The sequence below is a fragment of the Lissotriton helveticus genome, chromosome 10 (genome assembly GCF_964261635.1).
Source record: "Lissotriton helveticus chromosome 10, aLisHel1.1, whole genome shotgun sequence".
NCBI classification, from domain to species: Eukaryota; Metazoa; Chordata; class Amphibia; order Caudata; family Salamandridae; genus Lissotriton; species Lissotriton helveticus.
Window position 1 is genome coordinate 69,473,937 of NC_136071.1, and position 25,317 is coordinate 69,499,253.

General features: G+C 44.6%; 1 protein-coding gene across 1 annotated transcript in view; it reads right to left on the bottom strand.

The window, feature by feature from the left end:
• The window catches only part of LOC144785897 (metalloproteinase inhibitor 1-like), a 121,285-nt gene extending 97,864 nt beyond the window's left edge, over window positions 1–23,421 (bottom strand). The window contains exon 1 of the mRNA XM_078664770.1: window positions 23,312–23,421. The gene's annotated coding sequence lies outside the window, so the exon portion shown is untranslated. The remainder of the gene's footprint in view (window positions 1–23,311) is intronic.
• Between the last annotated feature and the right edge of the window lie 1,896 nt (window positions 23,422–25,317).

The window sequence follows — 25,317 nt, forward strand, 5'->3', positions numbered from 1 at the left end:
TTTTTACATCGATATTTGTTTTCTCTATATTTTTATACTTACCCTTATAAATATAGGATGTCAATATTTTTGACATTAATATTTACAACTCGATATTTGTGTATGGAGATATTTTAGTGTCTATATTCTATCATTAAACCCTTTCAGAGCCTAGTTTTTTAGGTCGAGCCTTCAAGACCTTGTGTATATACTTTAGTATATACTTTAGTAAATATACGTTAGTATATATTTATGTGTGTATGCACTTTTGTGGGCTCTGGAGATCAATCCTAGGACTAGTCTGCTTCCACTTAGGGACTTTTTTCTGTTCAACTGCCTCAATTTAACTGTCTTGATAGAAAAAGACCAGCAGAGGTCAGTACAATACCAGAATTGCTTTCTGCTGAGGGACTTTCTTTTGTTTATTTTTCTGGCAACTGTCTCTATTTAACTTTCTTGATAGAAAAAGTCCAGCAGAGGTCAGTAAAATACCAGAATCACTTTAGCATTCTGTAGATTCCAGTCGATAGAAATTTTCTTCCACACGCACCTGTAGACAATGATATTTTTTTCAAATCTTATATTTTCAGTGATATGACCACCAAAGGCCCTGTTTTTATAATAAAACCAGAGCTTTGGACTATACCTTTTCCTGCTGAAAGGCAATAATTCTCTCCATGTATTCCCATACCTGGCGTGTCACGCAGTTTGGTGCTTACTTTCCCTCCATGTTAAGGAACAGTAGATGTTTCAGCACCCAGGCTAATGTGCTGCATAGCTAAATACATATGAGGTTCCAAAGGCGAGACCAATTGCATTGCAAATGCTTGTTTTTTAACCAAACGTTTGTGAAAAGGTTTTTGGAAAGTGCACCATTTGCCTTCTTTTGTTGTTTTTACTTTCTTGGGTGGAGAACTCCACTGCAGAATCGAATTACAGGAAGTAAGATACTTGTTTCCCTTGCGCAGATCCAGGGCCCTACTGCTGTCAGTAACCACAGCTGACACTGGGCATAGTTTACCTTGGAAAAATTCCAGCAGCTGATGCGTGCACAAAGTAAATATTTGCTTCACCCTAGACAACTGCACTCTGTATGTCACAATTTAACTGATAAATATCCATTGCTCCTCTTACGGTATAGGGATATGTCCCCCACATCCTCTTAAACTACAGCGCAACTGACCTGGAGGCCCTGTGAACATCTACGTGCTAATGAGCTATCAGTCTTTTGATAGGAAATATTCCCTAATTTCAAAGTGGGCGCTTTATCTTCGGAAGGATGAAAGGCAGAGTCAGCCCAAATGGGATTAAATCTCTTGATTCGCTGGTCATTGGTTGATGGTAGCAGCCAATGTTTATCTCTCTAAATCTGTATATTTGTGTTGCTTTGCCCTTCGGTTGTCTCGAGCCCTTGTGTGGGGATTTCTGTAAAAACGAAACATGACCTTCTGCCAGACCTGTTCCACCTTTCCCCCAAACAATGCCCTTACAATAGTCTCCTTGGAAGTAGCCACTTCAGAAACATACAGGTTGTGAGTGGTAACAATGGGTAACAGCTGCTACCGCTGGCTAGCCCTTTACTGCCCAACCGCCCTAGCTTGCTGCCCGGTCTCATGGACAGGGAAGAAGTGGCGAGAACCTTCCATAGTTGTTCTTACAGCCCCATAGCTCAAGTAGAGGTTGCACAAGGACTAAGGGTGGGGCAGGTGCTTACCACTATGACCTCAGCAATGGTCTACGGTTGAGTGACTGCAGTATCTCTTTCAATACCGCTGGCATTTTGAATTGATGTCTATGTTCAAGGAACTGGGTAAAATTTAATATTGCCCCCTTGCAACCAAACTCTGAGACAAAGTGACCGCACTAGCGCACGCTCATTTTTTGCCCTGATAGAGAACACAGATATGCGAGACATCCACTTAAACAAGAGTTCAAAAACGAAAATAAACATCAAAACAAACTTATATTGCGCATGTGTGATGACAAAGGACCGGATGTAACATGTTGCTATTTTTCCTTTTCCAACAGAATGTTTCCAAAATCTTTTGCTTTTCTGCTAACTTGAGGTGCACCTACTTCAAGGAACCCCAACAAAACTGAAATCTGGTTACCTTCAGTCACTACCGGTGCCCCCTGGGACAATTGAGTTAGGAAAACGACCACTTGTCACCCTGACCTGCATGCATTCCGCCATTGAGCATTTCTCAACATGAAGCTGACTGGTGCATGTTTCTTCTAGACTGGGATTGCCTGAGGTGGAGAGGGAGGGTGTTCCAGGTTTTTGCTACGAGGGAGGAGATGCATCTTCCTCTGGCTGTGGTCTTGCGGATACGTGGGATGGTAGATAGGGCCAGTCGGGCAGAGCGTCGGTCTCTGGTGGGTGTGTGGAATGAGAGGCAGGGGTTAAGGTGCACAGGTCCCACGCTGTGTAGAGCTTTGCAGGAGTGCGTGAGGGGCTTCAAGGGGATTCTTTTGTTGTCTGGGAGCCGCTTTGGGTCTCTGAGGTGGCCGGTGAGGCGGCTACAATGGGGGATGTTGATTAGGAGTCTGTCGGAGGCGGTCTGAATGTTCTGCAGTTTCTTAAGGAGTTTTTGGGAGGTTCCTGAGGGCTTTCTGGGTTCACAAATCACTTCCCCACTATGGTCAGAAGCCCATCAGGCTTCCTTGATCAACAAGATCTATACCTTCTGGATGTGAAACCATTGATCAAGTGTCACCAGCACATTAAGGTCACAAGAAATCTTATCATTTGAAAACCCTAACCCTAAACTGGGAGACAGAGCAGATCTCCCAGCCCAAAAACTCAGAACTCTGACAATAAGAATGTTCATATTACAAAGTTAATGTATTGTTGATGTTTCCAAAAGTTTGCATTTATAGTATGGTATAATTTTACAGATGACTAGGATCAATCAGTTAGAGACATTGGGCCACATATATCAAATAATCATTTTGCGATTACCAAACAGTGATTTCCACCAAATCACTTTTTGGTAATCGCAAAATGCTATGAATTTAAGGAATCACCAAAGATTTTGCGATTCCTTAATATTACCTAATAGAGATTCAGTAAATAGCTTATCACTTTAGCTAATATAACTCCATTCACATTTATGGGCCAAGAGACCCATAGATGCAAATGATTTTGCATTAGCTAATTTGCAATGACTTGATTGTCAATACACAAATTAGGTAATACAAAGCCAAGGGTGCCTGGAGGACTCCGGCCCCCCTGAAGTCATCGGAGGATGGCACAGCTTGCGGGTGGAAGGGCAGGCGAGGGGTGTAGATCGGTGCAGGGGATTGGGGGCGTGCGGGTCACAACAATAAAAAAAAACACACACCTTCCCGCCGAGTCTTACTTATGCATCTCTGCTCCTGGTCTCGTCTTCCAGCAACATGAAGCAGGCAGCCAGGCTCCCTCCCCTGACCAATCACAATACTGCAATGCAGCATTGTAATTGATCTGAACGCCATGACACTACTCGCAGCCAGGGGCTGTAGGGGTTGGCACATTGCAGCCTACATGGAGAACAGGAAAAGTGTGCATGACTGTTTTGGGCAGCTCGGGCTGACCAAACAGTCACTGCGCACTTAGGTGGGTTGTAACCTCCTCCCCTGCTCCACAGCCCTGCCCTGCCCCCTCACGCAAGCTGAAGCAACAGGAGGAAAAAATTAAATGATAATAACAATCCGTTATTACCATTTTTTTTTCCTATCTTTTCCTGCATGAAGGCAGTGGGGTGATGCTCTTCTGCCTTAGTGGAGGAGGCGCCACTGCCTGAAGCACCCCCCAAAAAATAAATGTACACATGTAAAGCGTACATAAGCCCCAGAGCATGAGTGCACTACATGGAACTTAGAAAAATGCAGTTTTGTGCATTTTACAAAGTTTGCTCATGGTTACCATCGACCTGAAGTCGATGTTAATTAAATTTTTCTAAATGCAGTTTGCAGTTGGAAAATGCTTTATACATGTGCTAAGGGAATCACAATTTGCGATTCCCTATTTGTAGTCGCAATTTTAGGTAAACTCAATGTTTGCGATTAACGAAAATTGTGATTACAAAGCCTTCCTTACATCATGAAAGGCTATTTTGCATTCGCAAACCACCGATTTTACTGAATCGCACCATTTGCGAATGCAAAACACTTTCATACATGTGGCCCATTGTCCCAAGTTCTGGATTATGAGTAGCACGCTACTCACCACCGAGCACTTGATTGCCTCGTCAGTGGTAGTAAGTCCAATATGAGTCCAATACAATACAAAATCAGTAAAGGAAGGGTCTTCTGATTCTAGAGTGTACCATGTACTCAAACTCACTCCATAGGGTAGCATTAATGTATTGTTCGTTATGAAAAAAGATAGCAGTCCATGCTCTATGTTGTTATTTTATTATGACTTAGGTGACAACAAACAGTACAGTGGGACTTATATTTTTTTAACAGATCAATGGTGATATCGTGTGCCATTGATTGGGCTTTGTTCCCAAGATTGAAGAAAGCTAATCATTATTGTTTTGAAATATTTATTAGAAATATTGCAAGGATTGTTGCGATCAGTTCATGATTCCAAAATATATATTTTAATTTTAATTTGTGTATCTCGAGTTGATAATTCTGTAAGACTTCGGGGCCCATTAGGATGGCGGGCGGATCACCGCCGGCCTGGCGGGGCGCTCCGCCCGCCATCCTTGCTGCAATGACGCCCTGCCATGGCTAGGGAGTCCGCGGCGGATGGAAAGACCGTCCGCCGCTTTTTCGACCGGGAAGGAAAAGGGTTTATATGGTGGCGGTGTCTATCAGACACCGCCAGCCATATCAGGATGGGCTTCTTCAGAAAGGCATGCGGTCTTTACTTTGGGGGCCCATTGCAGGCCCCCATGGTGAAGGCGAGGTGGGGGGTGCACACGGGGGGGTACCTGTGGTACCCCCTGCATTTGCGGTGCCTGCCGCTTTATGTATGCAAATGCATCACATGCATTTTTAACAGTGCGGCGGGTGCTGGTGTAAACACCGCCCGCCGCAATGTTAAACATGCATGATGCACCCGCCACTGTGGCGGGCGCATCCTAATACCTCCCACGGGACCCCCGCCCTTATGGCGGGCGGTCCCTTCCCACGATGGGATGGCGGGCGGACTAAGTCCGCCCGTCATCCTAATGACCCCCTTCGTGTTTTTACAGCAATGTGTGATTAATACTATACAGTTTTCTTGCTCAACTAATGTAAACAATATTTGTATTCGATTTTGTAGGCAAACACTGTGTAAAAGGGGGTAATAATGCAACAAAACTGTTTTGCATGTTTTTGTTCATTAATGGATACTGTAAGAACCTGGCGGAAACATTCTTTCCTCTAGGGTGTGTAAATACATTATTTGGTATCTTAATGGAAAAGGAGGAACCAAATTTCCTCCTCTCTAATATTATTTAGTGTGCCAGCACTCCCTTAATCAAGGTTTCACGGGGCAGCAATCCCACCGGGGAACACTTAGATAGACTTCAGTTCATGAAGAACTTCTGGGCAATGTCACAGGTCTCAGACCACCCATTCCTTGACACAGACACATGGCACCTTTAGCAGTCAGAGCCTGATACACGCAGAAGGAGTGAAGGATATAGAAAGAATATTAGCTCCTCCTCTGCGTTGTTGCTCTTGCTGGGCTTTCTAAACCCTAGTTTGTGCAACATTTTGGCTCTGGGTACAACTAACAGCTAGGAGCTGGAGGACAGTCTTTTTGAGTCACAACTGAAGGGCTTACCGCTTCTGCTCCAAGCTCAGTCACATATTGATATCAGGCAAATTGGCACCTGGGGCCTGCCCGTGCAGAATAAACTCTCAGTTTTAGTGAATGCCTGTAACCTATCTACAAACCACTAGTTTATCCCAAATTTGTGCAGGCACTCACTCACTCATCAGGTACTCCAAGAGAACATTTGCTGAGGTATAAAGAGTTACTTTACCCACATCTTCCAGAGGGGTGTGGAATTCCTGCAGGCCAATACCCAGGACATGTTGTTTGTGGTCAAGGATAAGAAGTCGCTATTTCAATTTTGTCTACTGGACAAGTAGGGTCAGTCAAAACACCTGCTGTACAAATGCATGGACTGCCAGTTTACAATGTCACATAATAGTTAAGACCCCTCTGTTGTTACCACAGGACATACATAATGTTGCAAGTTATATATAAGAAGCAAAGCTGTTACTGTAAGGCAATACAGTAGGATGCAATCTCAGCTTTCATTGACAATAGGGTTCCCAAAATGGAAATATGTACACAGTTGTAATAACTAACAATTTGAAGGTATTTTGCAATTGTCCCAGAATGGTCCTTGATTATACGCAAATACCTGAAGAGCCTGTGGAGCTAAAAGAGTAATCCCACCTCAATTGTTTTCTCCACAGTGAAAATGCTATTCCTTATGGAAAATCTCTTTCTCTATACATCTCGAAAGTTAGGATTTGTTCCATTCCCCTTCCCACTGTGTTCCATTCCCCTTCCCACTCGGAAAAGGGATTTACAATAGCCGTTGCCTGGCGTAAATCTCTGACCATATCTAGGACCGAAAAGGTTGTGAGACGTTTGTGAATGTCCATAGAATGACAATGATGAGCGCATTCGCAAACTTTCAAGGGTGATCATTCCGGGATCTACCTCCTCCCCATCACTTAGATGAGATTTACTCCCCATGCAATATTATTTTACCTTATGTGGTACTATTAAGTGGAGGTATATTGACTACTGACTATTTCTGCTCTGTTTTTGCTCCCAAAGTAGGATTGTCTTCAATCTCTGCTGCCCGCAATCCCCTAGAGATTCCCTGGTTGAGTAGTTATTGCTGGGTTTATGCCTGACTCTAGACAACATTTTGTCTTGATCTGTCTTTGGGTTCACAGTTTTAATAACTCTCTTCAATGAGTATGCTTGCTGTGGGATCCTTTCATATCCTCAGATGCACTTTTGGTGGATATTGATTTATCATGGCTGCCTGTCTCGTCTTCTTGGTCTCTAGCTCTGCCTTTGCTCTCCATCATGGACTGCTCCTCCATAATGAATATATAGGGCATGTGCTTTGTTGGAACCCAAGACCCCTTTGTGTAACTTTGGTAGAGCACTGACTATGCAACTTTTAGTTATGTTGCTCTCATAGCAGAATTTGCTTTCTGTCACATGTTTGGCTGTTGTGAGCGTCTTAAGTTTCACATATTGCAGCTTGAGTGAGGCCTTAAACCGTGTCAACTGAACTGCAGCAACTTAGCTCCCAGATTTTTCTTTGCTCCCCTTGTGATAAATTGTATATTCTGTGATTCCCTTGATGGCCTGAAAACATGTCATGTTAATAATCTCTGACATTTCATTAGACTTTTAATGCCCAGCTCTGTTTTCTTGCATGCCGTTTCAGAACCACTGCAATATATTGCAGAGATTTTGATGTAGGGAAGTAGCTGATCTTTGATTCTAACTTTCCAGATCTGTATTTGTTCTCTTAGTGTAAATCCTTTGAAATGAGGGGCATTTTTACAAAGAAAGTGTCGGAGTGTGTAATTAAGCCTAGAAGGCTAATAACACACTCCGTCACTTTAGAAATGCAGGGATGCACCATATTCAGAAGAATACAGTGCAGCTCTGTGTTTCCCCCTGTGCTAGCGATAACTTCATCTGCCTAGCGCCAAGGCACCATAGTACAAGGGGGCCTGTGTTGAGGGGAAGATTGTTTATCTGCAAGAAGGTCCCCCTTCCTGCACATAAACAATCTTAAAATGCCGTTTTGTAACTTCTATGTGCTGCTTAATGAAGCACACATAGAAGTTGCAAAACTGTATTTAAAAAAAAATATTGTTGAAGTGGAGGAAAGGGGAACTTCCTGCACCTCTCTTCGTCAGATTATTAACTCCTCTTTTTCGTCCGCTGTGGTGCCGGCACAGTGGAAGCAGGCCTGGGTGTCCCCCATTATTAAAAAGCCAACCTTGGATTCCACCAAACCCGAGAATTTTAGGCCTATTTCCCTTCTTCCCTGGGTGGCAAAGGTTGCGGAGGCACATGTCAACATCACACTTACAAATTTCCTGTGCTCCAATAACACTCTGGATGCTACGCAACATGGCTTCCGCTCCGGCCATAGCACAGAGAAAGCGCTCCTAGCCATGACTGAACACCTGCTGACCATTCTCGACTCTGGTCAAACGGCGGCACTGATCCTGCTGGATCTTAGTGCCGCCTTTGACACAGTCTCACAAGGTGTTCTGCTCCATCGTCTGGAAGAGGCACGAATTTCAGGCCTGGCTTTGGAGTGGTTCAGATCCTTTCAAACCGGAAGATCCTTTTGTGTATCCACTCCCCCTTTTCTATCCCAGGTACGCTCAATCGAGCAGGGGGTACCTCAAGGCTCGGCGCTGAGCCCCACGTTGTTTAACCTTTATGTCCTGCAAGGCAATGGGACCTTTCAATGGTCACATATGCGGATGACACGCAGCTAGTGGTTGCTTTGGCAGAAGGTACCGCCCTGAATGCCTCTAGGTTTAGAAACAGCCTGATGGCCGTGGCGGACTGCATGACCTCTAATTACTTGCAATTAAATGCAAGTAAAACAGAGGTTTTGCTAGTCGGTAAGAATGCTAACCTCTGGGATGAGCACTGGTGGCCGAATATTTTAGGCAAGGCCCTGGGACCTAAGAAGGAAGTCAAAAACTTGGGGGTGTGGATGGACTCCTCTCTTAGGGGCCTATTACGATTGCGGTTTTTCCGCATCCTCTGGGCCGGCGGAAGCCACCGCCATCCCGGAGGATGCGGAAAAACCGCAGCGGACCCACCAAAGACCCACCGCCACATTAGGATGGCTGGTGGGTCCTGGTTTCCGTCCGCAGCTTTTCCGCCGCGGTTGGCTTACAACCGCGGCGGAAAAGCTTAAATATGGTGGCGGTGTCTCTCAGACACCGCCAGCCATATTAGGATGGGCTTTAAAAAAAGCTTTTCCGCGGCAGGTTTTCCGCCGTGGAAAAGCATGTGGAACTTCACTGCGGCGGCAAGTTGCGGGCCCCCTCGGTGAAGGGGGCGTGGGGGGTGCACATGGGGGTACCTATGGCACCCCCCTGCATTTGTATGCAGAAATCGGCAGGTACCGCACGGTGCCTGCCGCTTTCTGCATACAAATGCAATGTATGCATTTTTACCATTGCGGCGGGTGCAGCTTGAAGCCGCACCAGCCGCAATGGTAAAAATAGAGGATGTGACCGCCAGGGTGGCGGTCACATCCTAATTGGAAGGAGGGAACTCCGCAGGCCATGCGGAGGTTCCCTCCTCCTCTATGGTCGCGGATGGACTCAAGTCCGTCCGTGATCATAATGGCCCCTTAGTATCTGTATTCACACTAAAAAAGTGGCAGGTACATGTGTTGGCCTTTTACGGGGTCTTAAACCTATCTTGAAATTCTTCGATCCCTCAACCCGCCAGCTGATAGTCCAGTCGACTATTCTTTCTCGCCTGGACTATGCTAGTTCCTTGTTACTCAGGGCTAACCAAGCAGAGATCATTAGGATGCAGCGTATTCAAAACGTAGCAGCCAGAGCATTTGTAGGACTTCCACGATTCCATCCTACCGCTGACACCGTTCGGAGACTTCATTGGCTCCCTGTGGCGGAGCGGATCCAATTTAAGACTCTTTGTCTTTCTTTTAAGATCCTGAAACTTGCCACACCTAATTTGCTCTGCAATTTGTTGACCCCGTATGTTCCTCCGCGTGCACTGCGTTCAATAGGGCAGCACCTGGTGGCAGTTCCGCGGGTGAAGCGCTCCCGAGCGGGAGGTCGCTCCTTCCTCTACCTCGCAGCCAAACTGTGGAACTCATTGCCGGTCCAGATACGGGACTGGAGGATTTGCTGAATTTTAGGAAGGCTATTAAAACTCACCTTTTTCCTCTAAAGTAGGCTAGTTTGTTGCTGTTATGTTGAGTTTTCCCGCCACGGCAACCAGTTTTCACTTTGCTGTGGGAAGCGCTAGGACGCCCCTTTGCTGGGGCAGCTGAGCGCTATATAGGCCCCTATAACATAACATAACATACACAATCATAGTCAATTTGCTGTTTCTATATGTGCTGCACAACGCAACACACATGGAAACAGCAAAATACGAGGGGAAATAAAGCAGTTCTCCTCGTTTTGCCTGTTTAAGACCAGGTTTCCCCTGGTCCTAATTTTGATGCTGCCTCCTATTTTTGCTGACCTTCTAAATAGGGGGCAGCATCAAATCAATGGGTGTTGCTGTGGGACGCCTACCAAAGCACCCATTGCCCGCCCCTTTCACGCTAAATACAGTGTGAAAGGGGGCCGTATTGGTGGTGCTAGCGGCTTGTAAATATGCCCCTGAGTTAGATATTATGTGCTATCTGAGATCCCCAGGTACTCCATCGGGTGGCTGTTGTTCACTGCTGACAAATAAGCTACACTCTATTTGGTCTCCAGTTCTTTCTTGGTCTCGTGCTGCTATAACATGAGTTTTATGGTGTGTGCTTGGTGACATCTGAGGTCTCCATTTGTGTGACGACAGTCCCTGTTTACTCTTAAACTTGGTCTTTGCTCTTTTTTGTTGGGCACTGGCAGCTAATACTTTAATCTATTTAATCTTTCGCTCTATCTTTGGGTTCATGCTGTCATCACTCCCAGGGGAGGAGATTCGTACTGGTTGCATGATGATATCTTCAAGCCTCACTCAATGTGGATGTTGCCGGGTTGTGGTAGCTGTGGAGCTCCCATGTTTTTTTTCCAGCATACCTGCCTCACGGGTCTCTTTCCTTTGATGTAAAGTGTCTGCTTCTTGGCTGCACAGGGTTCACTCATCTGGCCATTTCTTTCTGTAGGAGTATTTTTTAACTGTGCAATTAGTTTGTTTTAAAAATCCATTACAATTAAACCATCAGTGCAAGGATAGGCCTCTTGTTGTATGGTCAACTCCAAAGTTTTGGACAGATGTTACAGGTCTTTCGACTCTGAGAGTGCACTGAGTCCTGTTAACCAGACCTCACTGCCGGTGCCATACTTTAAAATGTGTATGTTCGATTGGCTTATACCCAATTGGCATAAGCTAACTTACACGTAAGCCCCTACGTTATGGTATCCAGGCCCGTAGGTTAGAGGGTCACTCAAGGGATTGCAGCAGAGCCACCCTGGGTGTGACAAAGGCAAATCATGGCTCCCAGTCTGCCACTGCAGACTGGAAGGGCAGTATTAAACTGGTAACTCGACTTTGCCATTTAAAGCAATGGCAAAGTCCAATCTTCACTTCTAAGTATATATAGAAGTCAGCTGTAAGGTAGACTTATCGAGCCTGAAGGCAGGATGCAGTATATTAGAAAGTGGAACATGTACTCTTTACATGTTTCAGCAGTAAAAAACAGAGAATGTTACTTTTACTGTGGAAAAGTCTAGTAGCCCCATTGGAGAGTGCAGAGTTACAGGCTGCCACAGCAGCACTGCTAATTTCTGACTGGGGATACTAAAGTTGATATTGTAAGGTATCAAACAACTCATTACATTAAGGCCAACATGTTGTTCAACTCGAAATTAAAGGTACTTGTTGTAGGGTGCAACTATTGCAAAGTTGCCACTTTGTTGCCCAAAGTCTCCTATTCCTGTTCACGGTTGCACATTAGATCTGTCCCCAAGACAGCTGTCTGCCCTCCTGGGGAGATATCTAAACAGCCCCAGGACAGGACACAATTGAATCTTGCATGGGGAGACGTGCTATCTCTCCATGGCAGGATGTTTGCCCAAAGGGTGAGCTAAAGGGTGAGCTTCAAAGGTGAAGCCGCGTTGGAAGCCCAAATGACTAGCACTTGGTAGAGGGCCTGCTGTATTTTCTAGGTCGACAGGCTGGCACTAGGGTCACAGAGGGGAATCCAGTTGTCAACCCGTTCCTTCAGGGGCATGTAGCCCCCCTGGCATCCACAACTCTGTGATAGGCTAGGAAACTCTGCAAACAGAGATAAGGGTTCTGCCATGTTTAACGTGAACATAATAGAGACTTCTGGGATAGGTAGATGCCACACTTCACAGGAAGTAGTCATCAGGAGGATGGGAATCTAGAAGCCCACTGGCGAGTGACCACACCTCCACTGAGGTCATTTTTTTAGATGTCGTTGAACTGGAGAAAAGGACCGAAGAAGGAATTCCCTGCTGCGCCAACGACCTAACAAAGAGAGGCTGCACCCACGTGGACTGCACCTGCTGGACCCAGTGGCTGGCAAAGGAAAGGAGAAGGAAAATGAAAAAGAAAGGAAACTCATGGAGAATATGACTCCTGAGACCAGCCAAATGAAGAAACTCCAAGGGTCCGTTGGCTGCCTCCAGTTTGCAGCACAGGGCCACAACAGCAGAAGAAGCCTGCTGGGGCGAGTTGGTTGCCCAGATCTTTGGATTGCCACTCCTCTGCTCCATGCAGCACTAAGGACCACGACTCAATGCTCAAAGTCTGCTGGACCCAGGAGAGTCAAAGGAGTAAAGTTTGGTTGTCCAGAAGGTAAGTTACCGCCAAAAGAAGTGAACCTCTGAAACAACTGTACTGGGTGACTGTTAGTGTTGTGGACTTGACCTCTGCCAAGCTCGAGGAGGACATCAAGGGACATTGACCCCTGTGGCTAGTATAACCTCACCAAGCTCATGGGCTGAGGAGTAGCCCAAGGAAGACCCCCATTGACCACACAGCATCTTCAACATTCTACTTGTATCCCTTGCATCAGGACCAACCCTTAGCAGACAATGATTCGCTGATGCGCCACGGGACTGGAGAGTGCTTCTTTTGTTGAGTTAACTGTTTCTATGGAAATTGCTGGTCCCCATGACTGGCTCACTACCAGACTAACCCACTGAAAGCAACTCTAAGTAACGGTTTTGATGCTTACCTACGATTTTCTTGAAAATGTTTCTATGGGTCCTATTCCGAGTTTTCGTCAGGTTTGTGGCGCGGCTGTGTAAACTGCTGTTCCCCCACTCCAATGAAACTTGCACTGCCCGCCTGCCCTATTATGACTGCACATTAGTCATCAATGGCGGGCGGCGTGGAATGATTAAGTGACTCTTCACTTGATGCCTGGTTGCACAGCGTAGGTTACATTTCACACATACTCAGCATTGTTCAAAATTGTGCCAAATATCACCATAAAGTGTTATCACATATCATTCCAATATGTCCCATGGCGGTGCCTCTGATAACAGCAGCCCCTCCATTAAAAGAGACACCTCAATGGGACCGCACTATGAGGTTCCTGCACGGCATGGACATGTAAGTCCATGTCGTGCAGGAACCTATGTGCATGCACACAGGGGGGCACATTTTGTGCCCCCCTGTCTGCATCCACATATGTTTGAAGCACAGCGGGGCCCGGTAGGCCCCCATATATTTCCTCTCCACCAGGCTTTTCATGGCGGTTCCACCGCCATGAATAGCCTGGAAGAGACCAAACTCGAAATGTGCTTGGCGGTCCCGCCAAGCATATTGCGGCCTCATACTGCCACTCCTGCTGGTGAACCAGGTGGTCCCCTGGAGGTCCGACTGCCCGAGTCGTAATCCGGCAGTCGAACAAGTGGTGCGGCGGTGTATGGTTACTCCACCGCCGCACCTTCACAAGTCTGCCGGTCCTCGGACTGCCAGACTTGTAATAGGCCCTTAAGTTTCTAATTCCTTGAAATTTCTAATGCTTGTTCGCAGTTAAGTAAAAAGTGATGATTCTCTGTGCCTTGTAAATTCTGTGACTTCAGAACCCTTTTGATGTCAATAATTATTTTTGAATCTACTCTACTTTTATAAATTGGTGTTGGATGTAGCAAGTTTCTTGTTTATTTCTTCTTCAATTATTTTGATGCTTTTTTATTTATTTTGAAAGTTTTATAGAGCGCGAACAAGACCCTTGCAGATATCAGAGCGCCTTATAGTAAGTAGAGTTCTTTACACATCAGTTCAATGCAAGTCAAAGCTCGTATACATAACATCTTGTAAAAACAAAGTCGTAAGGTACATCACAAAACTACCCCAGTGAGTTCAGTAAAGGGTAGATATAATGTCTAGGATGCCTGGGTGGTCCCTTGACATAATAGGGTTAGTAGTGGGGTGCGTTTGGTCTCAAAATTTCTTTGGAACCTGCTCAGGTGAATTTGGCCATGAGAATCGATTTTACTTCTTTTTTGAAGGATGCGGTAGAGGAGATAAGTCTGGTTTCTGGGGGTAAGGCATTCCAGATTCTGTGCGCCATCCCTGAAAATGTTCGGTTATATGTTTTCTTCTTGTTGAATCTTTGCTGTTTCAGTAGTAGGTTTTCCGCACTTCTTGAGGATCTGATCCCGCCAGAGATCGTCAGTTTCTGTGCCAGATAGCTGGGTGCCTTGTGATGCATGGCTTTGTGCGTCATACACGCTATTTTCAAATGAATTCTGGCTTCCAAAGGTAGCCAATTCAAGGATTTTAGGTCCGGAGAGATGTGGGACCTTCTTTTAGAACCAGTGATAAGTCTTGCTGCAGCATTGATTGAAGCTCTTAGAGGTGCTGTTGTACCTTTGGGCAGGCCACAAAGAGAGACACTTCCATAATCCACTCGAGGGATAACTAGAGCTTGAACGGCCTGCTTGAAATCATTGTCTGGCAGGAAAGGTTTCAGCTTCCTCAGTGTGTTTATCTGGAAATTTGCTCCCTTTGTTGCGTGGCTGATGTTTTTGCATATTGAGGTTACTGTCAAGAGTTATTCCCAGTGATTTTGCTGAATCCACGATGGTTGGTTGACGATTGAGTGCCGTAAAATGTTTGATCCGGTCTTGCATTATGGGGACTTTGGCGGGTGGAACGATTAGGAGGAATTCGGGTTTTAGGGCATTCAATTTGAGATGTTTTTCTTCCAGCCATGTCTGGGTATTCCCAAGTGTTGTGTTGAGCGATTTGATGTATTCTAGGGTGTGGATCTGAAGGTATTGTTGTGTGTCATCATCATTTTAAATGCTTTACTCTTGTTCATGTTGTAAGCCTGACTGCTCAAAGTCACAGCTACTCAGGTTGGAGCTACGGTAAAAACAAAGCCTAATTGGACCCAAATGGGTTGAGAAGTACATACAGGGTGTGGTCACACAACTGCACTATATAACACACCGCATTTCCTCATAATCAGCAAAGCATATCTCATAACACAAGAATGAAATGCTCCATTCAGTTTATGATATTCATAAAACATGAGTCATAATGCAAAGAGTGAGATGATTCTGTCTAAAGGTGAAAAGAGTAATTTAAAACCAATTTGTGGTAAAGTTTAGTCTGTGCATGGGTAAGTTGTAAGAGTTTTTACCAATGGCATGTCACGCACACCTCAAAAATCAAGTTTGTTGCTAAGCCAAGTATGTGGTTGTTAAATATATGAAGTGGTTTTAAAAAGGGTTCAAGGGTTTGCGGAGTAGTGTGACGTTCTGGCATGCAAACGCATCTGAAGTATGAAGCAGTTTGTTACGTAAACGGAGTAAGACAGCAGTTTTAGTCTATCACATGTGTGGTCCAAGAACTTTGTCAGTTTTCAAATGCTGCTTTTTGCAGATTAAAGCACAACTCAGTTGCTTCTCTTACTGTACTAATGGTTAGCTTTCTGAACATTGGCGTTAAAGACTTTTCTTTTAGATTCGGGCAAATGCTTAGAACATGACCTAATGTCTCTTGCCTGTGTTTTGTTCTTCTTGCCTGTGGCAACAGAATCTGCAAGATTTTGGGGCCAGGTTATGAATGTTACAGGGCCCCTCGAAATATTTTAGTTAAATGTATAGAAAACTGGATCCTAAGTATTTCTGTTTGATGCTGGCTTCAAGATTAGTGTCAATATCATATTGTCTGACTTGGAAATAGTAGTCTTGAAGATAGTCTATGTGTTTGTAGTACAATACATCAACAAGGTTTCTCATTTGGCCGAAGTCCAATATTCTTATCATTATTTTGTGGTTGGGTCTTGTCATGCCCTTTATGTGTTCTGGTGGAGGTACGTTGCATTCCTGGATTGCAGCATAACAGTTCAAAATTAAAATGGAAGAAGGCTATGTAGGTCAGTTGTGCGATCCATCAATCAATCAATCAATCAGCGTTCTTCTACTCACCCGTGAGGGTCTCAAGGCGCTGGAGGGGGGGGGGGGGCAGCTCCAGAACAGTCGAAGAGCCAGGTCTTGAGGTCCTTCCTGAACATGGCAGGATCCATGTAAATTATGCTCCCCAAAGTGTTTTTATTTGTTACTATGGCGCAGTCATATAAATAGTTGATATGAGAAATTGGGTTGTTGGTTGACTGGGGTGTGAGCCCTGGTCAAGCAACAGCTGCAATCTGTTGCAGGGTGAACCACAAAAATACACTAAATTAACCTGTGCTTAACCCTGGGTAGCTTGGCACAAAAATCAGGCAGGCTTAACTTAGAGGCAATGTGTAAAGGATTTATGCAGAATACAAACATTAATGAAGTGAAACTACAACACAATAAAAAACCCAAACCAATTCAGAAAAATAGAGTACATTTTACTACATTGTTGGACCTTTAGCCCCACAACGAATGGTCCAGGACTGGGGGACACCTCTTGATCATTCTGGATCTAGGTGCAGGTTCAAGATGGTGGTAGCCTTTTGTGTCCCTGTGGGTCTCAACAAGAGGCCAGAAAATTAGCCCTTATGGTCAGTCTGGTAATCCTCGACTCAGGTGAAGATTTGGGGATCAGCTGGAGGGCTGGCATCTGAGGGTTCAAGGCAGGCTCCAGATAGCAAATGAGTCCTTCCAGGTGCAGCAGCAGTCTTGCAAAGTGAACAGCATGCCACAGCAGCAGGCAGCACCCTGAAAGTCCTTCCACAGGTCCAGTAGTGAACTGAATAGTGGGTCTGAAGGTGTCATTTTTATACGCTAGTGCCCTTCCTTTGAGAAGTGGGAGAAGCTTCTACAAAGGTTCTTTGAAGTGCATGGATTTTCCTCACTCCCCTGCCCTGGCTCTAAGCTGACTGCAGTGACAACATGGGGTTGATAGTCCCTTTGTGTGGAGGCAGAGCACACCCTATTCAGTTTGTAAGTGGGGCTGGGCTCAGCTCAACCCCCCCCCTCCCTCCCTATCCTGAAAGCAGACGGCTGAAATGCCAGAAACCGGTCCTAGGAAGCTTTTTCCGGTCCAGGGAAGACATGGCTTGGCAGTTCGGGCTGGACTGTTCCCATGAGGCACAGGGTCAGACTGATTGCATATGGCCATGTCTGAACTGGGGTGGCAGAGTGGGCTAAAGAACAGTGATGGATCTAACCCTGATCTGTTGACTGAGTGTTTGATTGGTTCAGATGCTCCGTCCATCACCACCACCTTTTATACCATGGGGGAGGGGCATCAGTACCCCGATTGCCATTTCACTGCCTCTCGGAGGGAGTAAGAGCACTTAACTCCTTCTCTGGTTGTTTTTATTATGACCCTGAAACTTACTGTTGTGTTAGAGGAGCACCGAGGACACCCAGCCAGGGACTCTGAAGTGCTGCATGCGTCTTACTGACCAGAGGCAACCTCTGTATCTGCCGCGTCCGGAAGAGAGAGGCTCTTCAAGACTCTGGTCGGGCAATCCATGCAGGACTGAGCTAAGGGGCAGAGGGCCCCAGGGTACTTGTCTCCCACACGGAGCTTTGGAGCTGGCCCGCCTTTGACTTTTCTAACAGAGTCGGAGTGAGACTCCACAGATTCATACTACTAGAGGAGGCAAACCTAAATGCTGTCTATAGTAAATGGGGAATAACCTCTGCCACTAGTGATAGGAAAGTGGGAGTCATTGGACTGCCACTAAACACTAGTGCCCAGTACTCGGGGATGCATGTATAAGTTGTGTATTCTATATTTTACTCCTTTGGTCATAAAAGAGAGCATTTGTCTGGATAATTTCTGCTATTGAACGCATTATGAGTTCCGAGCCTGTGTTTACCACCAAGTCTCTACCCACCCCAAGAAGCCTTGGACTGCCAGACCCATTCTACCACTGAGAGTCATGCTCAGGATCCATAGTAAGCTGGAGCTCGGGACCGAAGGAGTTAAAGGTCTCAACTTCCACGGTTGGGACCAGTAGCTCCGAGGCGCCCCTCATTCCTCTGAACGGGCTGTGATAGCTTGTGTTGTTCTTCTGAAGCTGCAGTTGGTATGGATGGTATGGGTGCATGTTCATAGCAAGCTTCAATTGTTCTCTGTTTTTGGTCAGCAGTTTTGGATGTTGTGGTCTTCTTGCATTGGCTGGTGGCTTGTCTTACTGTGGGCTGAGCATTGCTGGCTGACCCTGTCAGGTCAAAGTTAAGGACCTTAAACTTGTGTGGTGAGTTGGGCCTTTTCTGTGGATTGTGGTGGCCTGATTTGGTAATTTGCGGGTAGGAGCAAATAAAACGGATTTTGGGCCAGGTGCAACAAAGTCTACTTGATCTGGCTGATTGATCACGAACTGTGTCATCGTGTGGAGATGCAGGTTTCGCAGGTTTGAACTGATGCACTGCTGTTTTGAAATTATAAGGCCATGAAAGTTTAGCAGTTGACCTCAGCTATATTTAATGCTAGTTCTGTAGCTGTATTTGCAGCTGTTGAATAGGTCTCCTTGAAGTATCTGGAGACTGAAAGGTTTGGAGTAGTATAGTAAATATTAAGTCTCTAGACTGAGATCAGCTCAGTTGTTTGTCTTGCTTTCTTGGGTTGTGCTTGTTAAGGGTAGCCATAGAGCACTATGGGCACGTCTTATTTTCACAGCATGCTATGCAATCGCTTCACCGAGAATTACATTTTCGCCAATTCGGATTCTTTCACTGCGATTTTGAATGTTGAAAGGTGAAATGGTTTTCCAGCCACCATGCAAGAATTTTTTCACTGCGATTTCGAATGTTGAAATGTGGTCGATCTGCCTACACAGTAAATTTAAACTGTTTATTCTTTTTTTTCCCCCCTGTTTTTCCCTTAACAGGCGCATTTAATGTTTTATCCAGGCAATTATTTTGTTAAAGTCCTGATGATGATCCCAATTTATTAGAGCGCGGGATCGAAACGTCGACCTTTCTTAGCAGACATACTGTTGATCATTGGTAATATTGTATGTATGTTCTGCTCTGGGAAACATTGTTATATCATTTGATTCTTACAGTGCCCAGACCGCTCACTTCTCAGTTGCCTGAAGTATTTCCCTCTTATTTTCTCTAATTCTTTTCCCCTATTTTTCAAACTTTTATATAAGGCACAGGACTGTGCCTCACAGTAAAAATTGTCTGTTGTAAAAATGTTTTTCAAAAAACCGAAAAAATATTTGAATTAATATGAAAATAAAACTTCCTGCCCAGCTGGGCAAGGAAAACGTATAGTAGCCTATTGTGGTCTATACAATTGAACTAGCTTATCTGTTTATGCTTTGGACCCTTTGTTCTTTATAATTGTTAAGGGTTCCTTGGCAGGACTTCCAAGGACGCCTTTGCCCTTGTGCATGGTCCACATCGCCCTGTGGTCATGTTGAAGGCATCTGGAAACTACAATGAGACTCTTCAACAGCAGCAAAAACAGCAGTGCATCAGTGCCAACCTGGGAAGCCTAAACCTTCAAACAATGAGGTTTCAACGCAATCTCCTTTTACAGTGCATTGGAGCAACAAGGAGGCACCTGCAGGTCTATGAACTCAGATGCTGCAGATTTATGACTTTCCGGAACTCAAAATTATTACCCGAAGTAAGCTCGTAAACCATGCAGCATTCAAATTCTACGTGTAATCCTAGCAAACGTCTGTGTATTCAGTTCTTGCATGAGCAAATAATCATGTGTCTATCTGGTTATGCAAAAATCTACCAAGCAAAGGCACTTGCTAACGTTAGCTTTAATATTTTCTTCTGTGGGAAACATTATTTTCTGTGTAGAAACCTCTGCCCCTGCACCTTCACCCTTTTCATGGGTGTTCTCTTCCCACCATGTACAAGGTATAACATTTGCCTGGTGAGGAGTGAGGGTTATAAAAATCCATAAAAGTATAACTTTGTGGGTATGAACAAACTCAAATAAAAACCTAGCCCTCAACCTCCCACCTCCTGCAGAATATTCACTCGCTTGTAAATCGGAGTCAATAAATTCCTTGACAAGAGCAAGCGCACAAATTTTCAGGTGCAAACTAACTTACAAAATGCAATTACTCAGACATAGACATTCCCAGTGGGCTTCCTCTGAAACTAAGTCAAGAAAGTTAGAAAGGGATCAACGAGTGCACTGGCACTTTCACACATCTGATATCATCAGAACGTACATCTGGTATTATCAAAACTGTTACAAAATGAAAATGCTGGCATATTTGAGTCCTTCAGTGATGGGAAAGTTGGTCTAAAGAAAACCAATAGATTAACAGTGTATGTGTAAGCAGAGAATGCAAATATTGAAAGAATTGGCATAGGGCCCTGGTATAGTCATATCCTGGGAGGAGGCATAATAATAGCTTTACTAAAACCCAATCCATGCCATAATATGAAGTGGTCTTATCAAAGCACTGATATCATGACAATGACACCATAATTCGTTACCTCACTGCTTTTCACCAAATTGGACAAGTAGCTTTCTGAGGCTCTTACCTCTTGGACAAATAGATCTTTTCTGCACTGCTACATCTGCCCATACCACCAGCTCCTGAAGGTTTCCCTTTTGGGGCCTTTGGAGGCTGGAAGGGTTGCAATAAATCATCCTTAGTGGAAAAAGCTACCCACCTCTTATCAAACTTCTACTAGTCAGAACCACGTTGAACAACGTAGGTGGCTCTGGAGGTTTGCAACACCATTCCTTCATGGGGACTTGGTCACAAGCCTTCTCCAAGTCCTGTTCTCTCTGGGAAGCCAACACCACAAGCAACCTCCCACCCTGGACCTGGCTATGCTGATGCTGCCTTGAAGAAACTGCTGTGACTTTGGTGAGCGCACAAATTCAACCTATGTTGCTTCTTGAAGGTGGGCATAAAATCATTACAATGGTCCTTCTATTTATTTTTGATAACCCTGAGCATGTTCAACCTATAAACCCCCGAATTGTCAAAGTTTAGAGGTGAATCTTGATTTGACAAGGTTTTCAACTTATGTGTGGTTAAAGTTCAAGAGGGTCAGCCTCTAAGTGTTTCTTCCAAATTCTGGAGGTAAACAAAAATAATGTGTGGCAATTGTTGCTGGAAATGTTTAGTTTAGTAATGTTTAATGTATTTTTAGGTTAGTTGACTTTACTTTATTTTACTTTACTTTAGCTTTTAAATAAATAAAATAAAATATGTTATGCTATTGCCTCTTGTTATAGTGCATGTACACCAATGGTTATTACACGTTCCTACCTGGAGAAGTCTGTGTCAAGAATATCCCCGGCCAGAGAAAAAACTGCAGTCACTTGGAATGTAAAATCTGGTGACCGACTTCAATTTTCCTGCAAGACTCAGAGAAAGTCTATACCTTTAATGAAATCCGATACTTTATAAAGTGTTTGGTCTGCTGGCCGCATCTAATCCCTTGATTCTTCCCAGGAGACATGATGGGTCGTGCAAAGCAGAGAAGGATTCAGTCCAGGATCACTGCTGAGTACCAGTGACCCTCAGTGGCCCTAGCAGCTTACAGGATGTCCCCTGGCTTTATGGCAACCAATGAGAAAGAGCTGCTACCCATGTCTTGGAACGGATAACTAGTGCTACTCAAGTGTGTCTAGTATTAGGTTACAGTCCGCGCAGCTCCCTCTGGTCTGTGCTTCTACGGTTAAATATTGTATTGACTGGAATTAATTGACATTGTATTTATATAGCGCTTACGACCCCATACGATGCATTGAAGGCGCTGTACATCACAATTAAGCTTGTTTTTATTACATAATTAGGTTTGTGATCACTATGGTTGTGTGTTACATCTCTCCCCTCTGTACCTAAAACTTCCCTGGGACCTTCCTGGAGAGATGCCCTAAAATCTCGTGCACTAGAGGTCTGGCTGGAGAGTACACTGGCATAGGAGCCTCAACAAATTCAGAAAATGCATTTTAAATTGTATTGATTTCATCTAGCGGACACTCAGCTGGGAAGCAGTGACTGTGTTATTCCACGGTGGACCACATGTCTGCATTGCGCAATTGCATCTCACATTCTAGGCAGAGCGATGCTGAATCATTCTCCTACAATCACACGACCTTTTAGCCAAGTCCAAAGAATGGTATTGGAGACCTAGGGCCAGATGTAGGTAATTCATATTTACCGACTCTTAAATACCGAATTTTACCGATTCGGTATTTAAGAGTCGGTAAATATGAAGGGGGGAGATGTAGGTATTACAGATTCTGTAAATACCGAATCGTTATTGCCCATTGATTCCTATGGGCCTTGAAGCCCATAGGAATCAATGGGCAATACCGATTCTGTCATTACAGAATCGGTAAATACCGATTTTAGCAAGGGTGCAGGGGGTGTCACTTTGACACCGTCTAGCACCCCAAAGACGGGCATGTGTGCCATGTGCCACACAGACATGTCCTAAGACATGCCCTAATGTCTGTCTGTCACATGGCTAGGTGTGCATGCACACATGTTCATGCACACCTGGAATCGGTATTTTACCACCCAATTGGATTGGGTGGTAAAATACCGATTCTGTAAGGCCTTAGGGACTCTGAAGAGACCCACATACATCTGGCCGTTACCGAATCGGTAAAAATACCGATTCGGTATTTTACCGATTCTGTAAATTTACCGATTCGGTAAATTTACGAATCTGTAAAAATGGCCCCCTACATACCAAATACCCATTTACCGGTCGGTAACGGCCAAAATCGGCCGTTACCGGTCGGTAAATGGCCTCCTACATCTGGCCCTAAGTGCCTAGAGTCCAAAGACCACTGTTCAGCCGCTAGACCTCACCCTCATATGTGCGCAGATCTCAGCATCTGGGATCAGGGAATCAAAGCTCAAATTGCTGATCCCTGTCTCCCTGCACCAGTGCTGTTGATTCATAAAACCTTCTGACATTCCACCCCAACTGCAAGTTAATTGGGCTGTTCTGTTACTTGCCTCTTTACTTTTGTTTAAAATTTTGTTTAAGAGTTCGGTTGGTCTCATTTTCACATTAAAATATAAAAATAAATCCATAGACCGACATACAGACAGAGAGGCACGCAGTTAGGTGAATCGATAGACAGATAGACAGACAGACAGACAGACAGACAGACAGACAGACAGACAGACAGACAGACAGACAGACAGACAGACAGACAGACAGACAGATAGATAGATAGATAGATAGATAGATAGATAGATAGATAGATAGATAGATAGATAGATAGATAGATAGATAGATTCCCTACCTGCTCTGGTAAGGTTTGCCACACTCCTCTCTCTCGACGAGCTCCAGCTTCTGAGTCCTTCGTCTTCTGTCCCTCCCCGTGCCAACACTGATGTGAGGGCAGATGTACCTGTACCCTCACTGGAGGCTGGGCCATCCATGCACACCTGATTAAACAAGGGCTCGTCACACAGTAGGTGAGCAACAAAGAGAAGAAGAGAGGACGTGGGCGAGAACTGGGCAAGAAGTCACAGTAAATGTTTAAGTGACGAAACGGTGAGAACATAAAGTGTGACATCGAGGCGAATACCACAGGGCTGCACACATCTGATGGACTCCGCTTTCACTCACTTTCTTGCAAGGGAGTAGCCAGAAAAAAATAAATACCCCCCTGCTTGGACCCGCATCCAGAACAACTGCGAGTGGAGCCCTTTATCCCTAAAAGATTATCTTTTCATATTTTCTATCTTTTCTCTTTCCACTCCCTTCCTCCTCCTATTAATTTCTCCTCCCCGTGCCATGTCCGCCTTCTCCTTTTGTCTCTTCCGTCTTCCATTCACACCCCTTCCATCTTCCTTTTGTCTCACCCTCCCTTTCTTTTCACCTCTCTCCTGTCTGCCTCCTTCCTGTTTACTACGATCCCTTCTTCTCTCATCTCCCCCTGCTGCTCTTGCCCAACCTCTCACTTCCAGTCACACATTTGTCTCTCTCCTCCTCTCTCTTCCATCTTTCTATTCTATTTTTTCTGTTCCCTTTTCCCACCTGCAACGCCTCTTCCATTTGTCTCTTTCTCTCCATCACACCCCTCCATTTGGAACAGTTTTCCTTCTCAGCCTTCTGCTTTGCTTTTTCTTTCCCTCTCTCCCCTCCCTTCTGGACAGAGGAAATAACAATACATGTGTTTTGGCCAGTGTGGTACCCCTGATTTGTGCCACATGTTTACAAATTTGGACAACAAACTAATGCTGTTGAATACATTTATAGACAGATTGGCAAAATATTGACATGTTTGGAATTTTTTCTCCATAAGGTGAAAGAGTAATATAAATATGAAATATGAAAAATTAGTATGGACAGGTACAAATGAAGCGCCAACAATTTCTACAGTGAGCTATATCCATTCCTAGTGCGATAAAAAAAAAGTGAGTGGTATCGTTTCTGTAGTCCCAAAAGCCTGGTAGTGAAAAAAGCTTTCGGTCTCAGGATCCATCCTCATTTTCAAATTATTAATTACATAAGATACTTTTGATGTTTAGAAAGAGCAGAAATTTATGTTGAGCTTAAAGGAAACAGGTTTGAAGCATGTAGGTCAATCATACCACATGGATAACACTCTCCAGCTGACGCACATCACTAAAGGAGGGGAGGGGGAGAAAGAAATCTCAACTTCTTTCAAACAGTGGTGCTGGAACAATTTTCAGAGTGGGAATGCTGCCATCAATGTCACATCACTAACCCCCAGATTCATCAAAGTCATGTTTTGCGAGTCCTTAATAGCGAAGTTTAAGGATTCGCTATTAAAGACTCGCAAAACGGGATGCATGTAGGAATCGCAATACTATTTGCGATTCCTACTGATTCCTAATTTGCGATTAGCTAATTGCTAATCGCAAATAAGGAATGGCTTTCCCATTCATTCCTATGGGCCTAAAGGCCCATAGGAATGAATGGTGAGTCATTCCTTATTTGCGATAGCAATTAGGTAATCGCAAATGTATCACAATTTCAAGGGTGCCTTTGGACACCCTGTTGCACCCCTGAAATGGTAATGTTCACTGGTGTTGTGCACACACATTTCCCAAGGACATGTGTGTGTGCGCAATATACAACTTAGAAAAATGCACTAAAGTGCATATTTCTAAGTTTTTGCTATTTACCACGTAGTTTGACTTCGCGGTAAATAGCGGCCCCAGATTGCTAATTCGCAATCTAGGAATGGTTCATGCATTGCATTTAAGGAATCGCAAATTGCGATTCCTTAAATGCAATTGCAATTTGAGAACTCGCAATTAATTGCGAATTCTTAAA